Source organism: Jaculus jaculus, chromosome 3 (genome assembly GCF_020740685.1).
Source record: "Jaculus jaculus isolate mJacJac1 chromosome 3, mJacJac1.mat.Y.cur, whole genome shotgun sequence".
Lineage (NCBI taxonomy): Eukaryota > Metazoa > Chordata > Mammalia > Rodentia > Dipodidae > Jaculus > Jaculus jaculus.
The window spans coordinates 123,090,914-123,097,901 of NC_059104.1; the positions used below are offsets into that span (position 1 = coordinate 123,090,914).

At 41.5% G+C, this 6,988-nt stretch overlaps 1 non-coding gene across 1 annotated transcript; it reads right to left on the minus strand.

Moving 5' to 3' along the window:
• Window positions 1–1,431: 1,431 nt before the first annotated feature.
• On the minus strand, window positions 1,432–1,746 carry LOC123460003. Its single transcript, XR_006636725.1, has one exon. It is a non-coding gene; the product is annotated as a small nucleolar RNA U85 (small nucleolar RNA).
• Between the last annotated feature and the right edge of the window lie 5,242 nt (window positions 1,747–6,988).

Sequence of the window (6,988 nt, forward strand, 5' to 3'; positions counted from 1 at the left end):
GGGGGCAGAAGTGCCAGGCCTCTGAGAAGGATCGCGGAGGTTCCGCACAGTGGCAGTGGAGTGTTTGTCTTGGGTGGGGTAGGCAAGATGCTCAGTTGATTGAATAATACATAACATGTAGAGAAAGAATGAGAGAAAAATTTGAGAAATGTGTTTTGGTCACATGACAAGGCACTTGAGCACTAGGGTCCTGAGTGCCATCAATATTTTTCTGGCAGTGGAGGGTCCCTGAAGGCTTTTGAGTGAGACAGATGTGCAAGGGGAACTTGGAAGATGTACGTGGAAGCAGCATGACGCTCGCACTGGAGAAAGACAAGAGATTAAAACAGATTCCGCGCTAGCGGCTTTGCAGTAATCCAGCAAGATAATGAAAGTCTGCGCTGAGGCGGCGGTGGGTGGAGGAGGCGTCAGCGGCGTCCAGAGGTTCTTGCTGGCTCCTCACGCATAAGACAAGCGGTGCTGTCGATTTTATCCTCTGCGCTGTAGCTACCTGGGAGCACGGTGGCTTCGCGTGGTCATATTTCTGCACAATAAGCACGTCAAATACTGAAAGAGGTCCTGAGCTTCCCCAAGTACCCAGAGTACATAGGGGATTTACCAATCTGATAGAATTAAAGCAAATGGTTAACTAAAGAGCCTTGTTGGCTGGGAACAGCAACTTCCCATAAAGACGTCTATTTAATTAAAAATGAAGTTCAGAAGGCCATGTGCTGATTTGCCATCTTCCTATAAAACATTTATGGAGTTTGAAAAAAATGCTAGGTTCCAAAATTAATAAAATTTAGGTTCAAAACACCTCTGGGAAGGAAATAATCAAGCCTGGTGGACCTCTGCAGTGTGTGAAGCAATTATCCCCCAAAGCACCAACTGCTCAGCTGCTGTTACCCCCCACGCAACCAGAAGCTCACAATACAGCCTCCCTCCACGCCATGTCACTCCACCCACACCATGCCAGCCACCCACTCACCCCACTCACTCACTCTGTGCCACTCCACTCCACTCACCCCACTCCATGCCACGCCACTCATTTCAGGCCAGGCCGCACCACGCCACACCACTCCACTCCACTCCATTCACTCCATGGCTTCAGGGATTACCTTCAAAGCTTCTGCCTCTTGTCTCAGAGAGGAATTTATCTTCCTGGGATGTCTTTATCTTTCCTCTCTCCCTAAATATTGGGAGAGCTGTTTGATTACTGTTGTTTGGCTCTACCTCTAGTTCCAGGGATGAAACAAATGACCCATGTTAGGACAATGTTGTGAATTAACATACATTTCCATTACCAAATACTGTCATTTCAACAGTGAATGGTTATAGAGTCTATGATTTGATCAAGGGAATCTATAAAAGATCACCACTAGCTTTTGGTTGTTAATGACAGAAGCTCAGTCTCAAATTGGCTAATGTAATAAGAATTTTTTTTTTTCTTGCAGCCATCAGATTACCAAAGATCTGTGTTTCATCTCTCAGTGGTCACAACATAGCCAAGTCCTTTGAGACCCCTGACCTGATACCTTGAATATCTCTGTTCCCACTCTGGTGTCAGTTACCACAATTTCTCTCTGGCAACTGGAAGAACCACCCCTCCTAAGAAAGGTGGTTCAAAAGTAGGACAATATTCCTGTTGGTCTGCCCTTACAGTGAGCACACATACCTCTGTATGACCCACCAAGATTACAGACCTAAGAATTTTTATTTTTTCTTACAACAAGACTAAGTCAGTCCCAGCCACTGCCAAGTCATGGCTTGGTATTATCCTGAGAATATTTTTCTCATGACTATAGCTAGCAGCTACTAAGATGATATACTTTCTTTTACATACCATACAGGTGAAGTGGAGAGGAAGTCTTTTGCTTTTGATATAACTAGGCAACTTGCTGGCATGCCCTCCACTGGAGCCAATGACAGACCATGAGGAAATCTTCGTGATTAGCTTATACCTTGCTCCTTGAACTCATCATGGGTAAAAGGGTAAAATAGTGTATTGTAAGGTTGGATTGAATTAGTCAAAGATGTTGGAGGTGGATATCTGAAAAGAGGTGTGTTCTCTTAGGAATGCAAAAGTTTGGAGTTGGAGAAAGGAATGCTAGCATGAAAAGGAGTCAAAACTCACTTACAAGGACTAGGGAAGTGGCTCATTGGGTGACTGTGAAAGAGTGACAAGCTGGATGAAATAGTAAGCATTGGAAATCCCATTTTTCTTATGTTGAGATGTGAGGAGAATCCCAGAGGGTTAATGGGCCAGCCATGAAGCAGTGAACAATAAGAGGCTCTGCCTCAAACAAGGTGGAAGGTGAGGACAGGCACTAGGGGTTGTACTAAGACCTTCACACATACCTGTGGCCCTTGCACACCTGTACTCATGCATATGAGTACACCCCTCCCCTTCTCTCCTCCCTTTGTCTCTACCTCTCTCCCTCATACACACACAAGTGATGCAGAGAGTACATGTATCGACTGAGGCAGCAGTATGAGCTGTAAGGCAGTTCCCACTGCAGAAATTTAAAGTAGGTGGTGGTGATGGCAGAGAGCTGATTACATGAATCAATCATATCAAGGGCATAAAATGGTAGAGAGAGTAGAGATGGAGAGAGGGCTTGGTGTGAATTATTTTTAGAGAAAGACAGTGGCATGCTGTGAGTTTCAAGCCATTTCACTAAGGGGAAAGGGACCCAATCAATCTTGGTTGTTTCCCCTGCAGGCAGGAACTCAGTGAGTGTGGTTTGATGTCCATCCTGGAAGGCTGGAGGTGGTCTGGCAGGCAGTTTTCATGGAAGGGTATGTGTGCGTGTGTGTATGTGTGTGTATGGGGTTCTGCTATAGCATGATGGATATGCATGCATTCATAGAGTGTTGGGGTCAGGAGCACGTTTCCTGTGGCCAGGAGGTGGGTTGGGCTTGAGAATCATATCAGCTCCTTTCCATTGAAGCATTAGGTGAACAGTGACCTTGATCATAAATGAGGCAGAGATAGTCAGCCACCCTGGAGCATTTGTAGAGGAAGGCAGTGCAGGGATAGCATGCACTTGCCCCATTAGAGAAACCACTGGTACAAAACGATTGTGGCATGAAGTTTTGAACAAATCACTCAAAGAGAGTCAATTTCACCATCTCCAGAGCCAGTTAATAAAAACATTTTAAGATAATATTGGTCCGATGAGGACTCTCTTGTCTCTTTCCTTCCTAACCTTCATCTCTAGTCCTAGGGATCGACAACTGGAAAACACACAGAAGATGGAAGAGTAGGAATGGAAAAGAAGAAGGAAACCTTCTCAGCCCTGCAGTGCTGAGCCTGTAGCTAGACCTAGTTCAGATGTGGAGAGGAGATGGCTTTAAGTTTAATCATGTGGGGTGTTTTTATTATTATGTGAGGCTGAACATTTTCAGTGCCTGTATTTGTCCTGTTTTTGCATATTAAAATGACTTTTAAATTCTATAATGGTTTCGATAGACTTTTCAGAAGCTTGCATCCTGGCACCACTTCAGCCTGACCATGATCTGTATGCGCCGGAGGGAAGCTCAGCGCCATGTCTTTCAGTACCAGGGGCGAGTGACGAGATCCAGAGACCTCTACTGCAGCAGCCCAGGAGAATACATACCTTTTTCACTGTTTGGAAAAGGCAGCAGCAAAGTTGGCTTCCTCCCAAATCTGATACAGGAAGTTCTTTCTGTTAGAACATAGATTGGGTGCAATCCTCAAGACAAAAGGAGCTTGGAGATGAGTTTTCTAAGTTCAAGCATGTAGCAAGCACATCTTCCAAGGGACTGACATGAAATGGTGGCAGCTGGTATGCAGCATCTGCCTCAATGGCCACACTATACTTCTGGGGAACCAAGTCCTGTGTCATTCCACTTTAAATAGGGTTGTATAAGTTAGAAATATAGACACATTATATAGGACCTTCCAAACTAGGCCAAGAACTTGAGATTTAAATCTAAGGAAAAATGTGAAGAGTTTATAGTAGAACAGCAATATTACTCAGCTAACAATTTATAAAATACCCTGGCCCCTCAGAGGATAATGGGGTGCAGAACAGCAGATGTGAAAGGTAAAAAACTACAGAGGAATATTCACAGAAGCCCAGACAGGTGGTCATGGTGGCTGGCCATGCCTGTGGTTGAGGGGGAGAAACAAAGAATGACTTATAAGCACTCTTGCCTCTGCAAATGAAAAAAGCTTGTATCTTTTGTGTGCGTTAGACAACTTGCTATGGTGAAAACCTATAGCTATACTCAGTGGATAAACACAATGAATCAATACATTAATTAGTTAATTAATTACATGCTGTTTTGATCTCTTAAAAAGATGAGCTGATCTATATTATTAACTGGATCAAGCATTTTGCAACTGCTGAGAAAGCAATTATATAGACACAGAGTCAATCCATTTCCTTTGCTAAAAAGTTAAAACTGTTGTAAGAGTCAGTTCAGTTACTTTGGGCATATTAACAACTAAATAATGCAGAATGCGTAGCTATCAAGAATGTTGAGTTATTCTAACTAGGAGGAAATCAATTCTATTTAGGCCCATTTAGTTATTCATTGGACTGTGTTTTGAATGTACAAGTTAGCATTTCAGTATAAAATATCCTGACTTTAAAATTTTCATGTGCCAGTAAGTTTGTTTTCTAAAATTTGAAGGATTGCTTAATGTTAACCTCTTTTAGGATATCAACAAGAACTCTGAAACAACCAACTACTTTGCCAGTAAAGTTTTTTTTTTTTTTTTTTTTTTTTTTTTGAGGTAGGGTCTTACTCTGGTCCAGGCTGACCTGGAATTAACTATGTAGTCTCAGGGTGGCCTCGAACTCATGGCAATCCTCCTACCTCTGCCTCCCAAGTGCTGGGATTAAAGGTGTGCACACCATGCCTGGCCACCAGTAAAGTTTTTAATTGTAAGTGATAGAAACTAATCCTTGCAGAGTCACATGACTTAACCAAGGTATACAGAACACTGCAAAGTGCTATAGACAGCAAATGTTGATATGGGGAATTTTATGAAGAACTTTGTACCAATAAATTACATATTTAGGAAAGAGAAAACCATTCCTAGAAAAATCTATTACAAAACATACTCAAATAGGAATACAAATAAAAAGTTTGGATTTAGATATGTGATTAAAAATTGGCCAAAAATAAATTTTATACCAAGTTAACCACTGGTGAGTTCTATTAATCAATAAAAGAAAAAGAATTAACTCCAATCCTATACAAAGTTAGTTTTTTAAAGTATACTCTCCTAACTTTATAAGGTTAATAGACTTTGAGCCTAAATCCCTTTAAGGACAGTAGGAGAAAAGAAAATGACAGATTCATATATAACAAGTTTCTATCTAACATTGTTTTGCGTATGATTTTTTTTTTCAAGGTAGGGCCTCACTCTAGCCCAGGATGAACTGGAACTCATTCTGTAGCCCCAGGCTGGCTTCAAACTCACCAGAATCCTCTTGCCTCAGCCTCCTTAATTCTGGGACTAAAATGTTGTGCCACCACACTCAGCACTTCTAACATTCTGAACAGAGAAAAGATAAGCTATTTCTTCCTAAGACCTGCAACAAGACAAGGATGGCCCCCTTCATCACTGAACCCCTTTTTCTTATCAACTAGTCCTTCTTAGACTTTGGTGTCTTTTTGCCTTCCTCCATCATCCATGATGACACAGTGATGCCCAACATTGTTCAGAGACTGTTGTTACCCTTTCCCACTTTTATTAAGTCAAGTCCTAGAATTTTTGGCCAGAGCAATCAGGCAAGAGAAAGAAATAAAGAACATCCAAACTGGAAGGAAGGAAGCTCGATTGTCATGTTTACAGATACTATGATCCTATATGTAGAAAAGACCCCAAAGAATCTACCAAAAAACCCCACAAAACTTTTAGAGCAAATAAATCCAGCAAGTTGTATGTTACATAATCAACACATTAAAAATTAGAGGCATTTCTATATGTTAATAATGAAGTATTAAAAAATAAATCAAGAAAGCAATCCCATATACTTTAACTCCAAAATATAAATTACCAAGGAATAAATTTAAATCAAGAAGTGAAAGTTCTTTGCAAAAGAGGATATCACAGAGGGAAAAAAAATGAAGAGGGCTCACACACACAATATGAGAGACATCTAATGTTCATTGATTGAGTAATCTATTACTAAAATGTCCATGCTAACAAAAATGGTCTACATTGTCAATGTAATCCCTGTCAAAATAGCAATGCCATTCTTTCCAGAAGCAGCTTAAGGAAGTTTGTATTGGTTCAGGTCTTTAGTCTACCATGGCAGGGAAAGCATAGCACGGTGGCTCCCTCTGAGGTGGTGAAGTGTGAGACAGGCTAGACCAGGAACAGCTGCAGCACGTGGAACCAGGGTGAATATCCCCTTCAGAGGCCCATGTGTAGGTGCCCACTTCCACCAGCAAGGACCCATCTATTAAGGGTTTCACAGCCTTCAAAATAATCACAAGCTAGAGACCAAGTGCTAAAATATGATCCTGATGCTGGTGCTAGGTACACACAGTGGGAAAGGGACAGTCTCTTCAGTAAGTGGTGCTGGGAAAATTGTATATTCACATGAAACTCTATCCCTATGCTCACCAGTTTCAAAAGTCAGCCTGGGATAGACTTAAGTGTAAGTCCTGAAACTTTGAACTTTTATAAAGGAAATGTATCAGGACTTTGAAATGGGCAATGATTTTGGAAATGACATCCCTTCCCAAAAAAAACCCCACAGAGGTTAAAAGTACAACAATTGATGAATATGATTCCATCAAACTGAACAGCGAAGGAGATAATTGACAAAGTGAAGACACAACTTACAGAAAGGAAAAATACTGCAGACGTCATCTGAAGGGGATTGGTATTACAGAGAAAGCAGACAACTCAATAGCAAGGAAGTGAATACTCTGATGAAAAGATGGTCAACAAACCCAAGAAATCATACAAACAGCCAACAGGTATATTAGGAAGTCTGCTCACCATCACTGAAAATCAGAA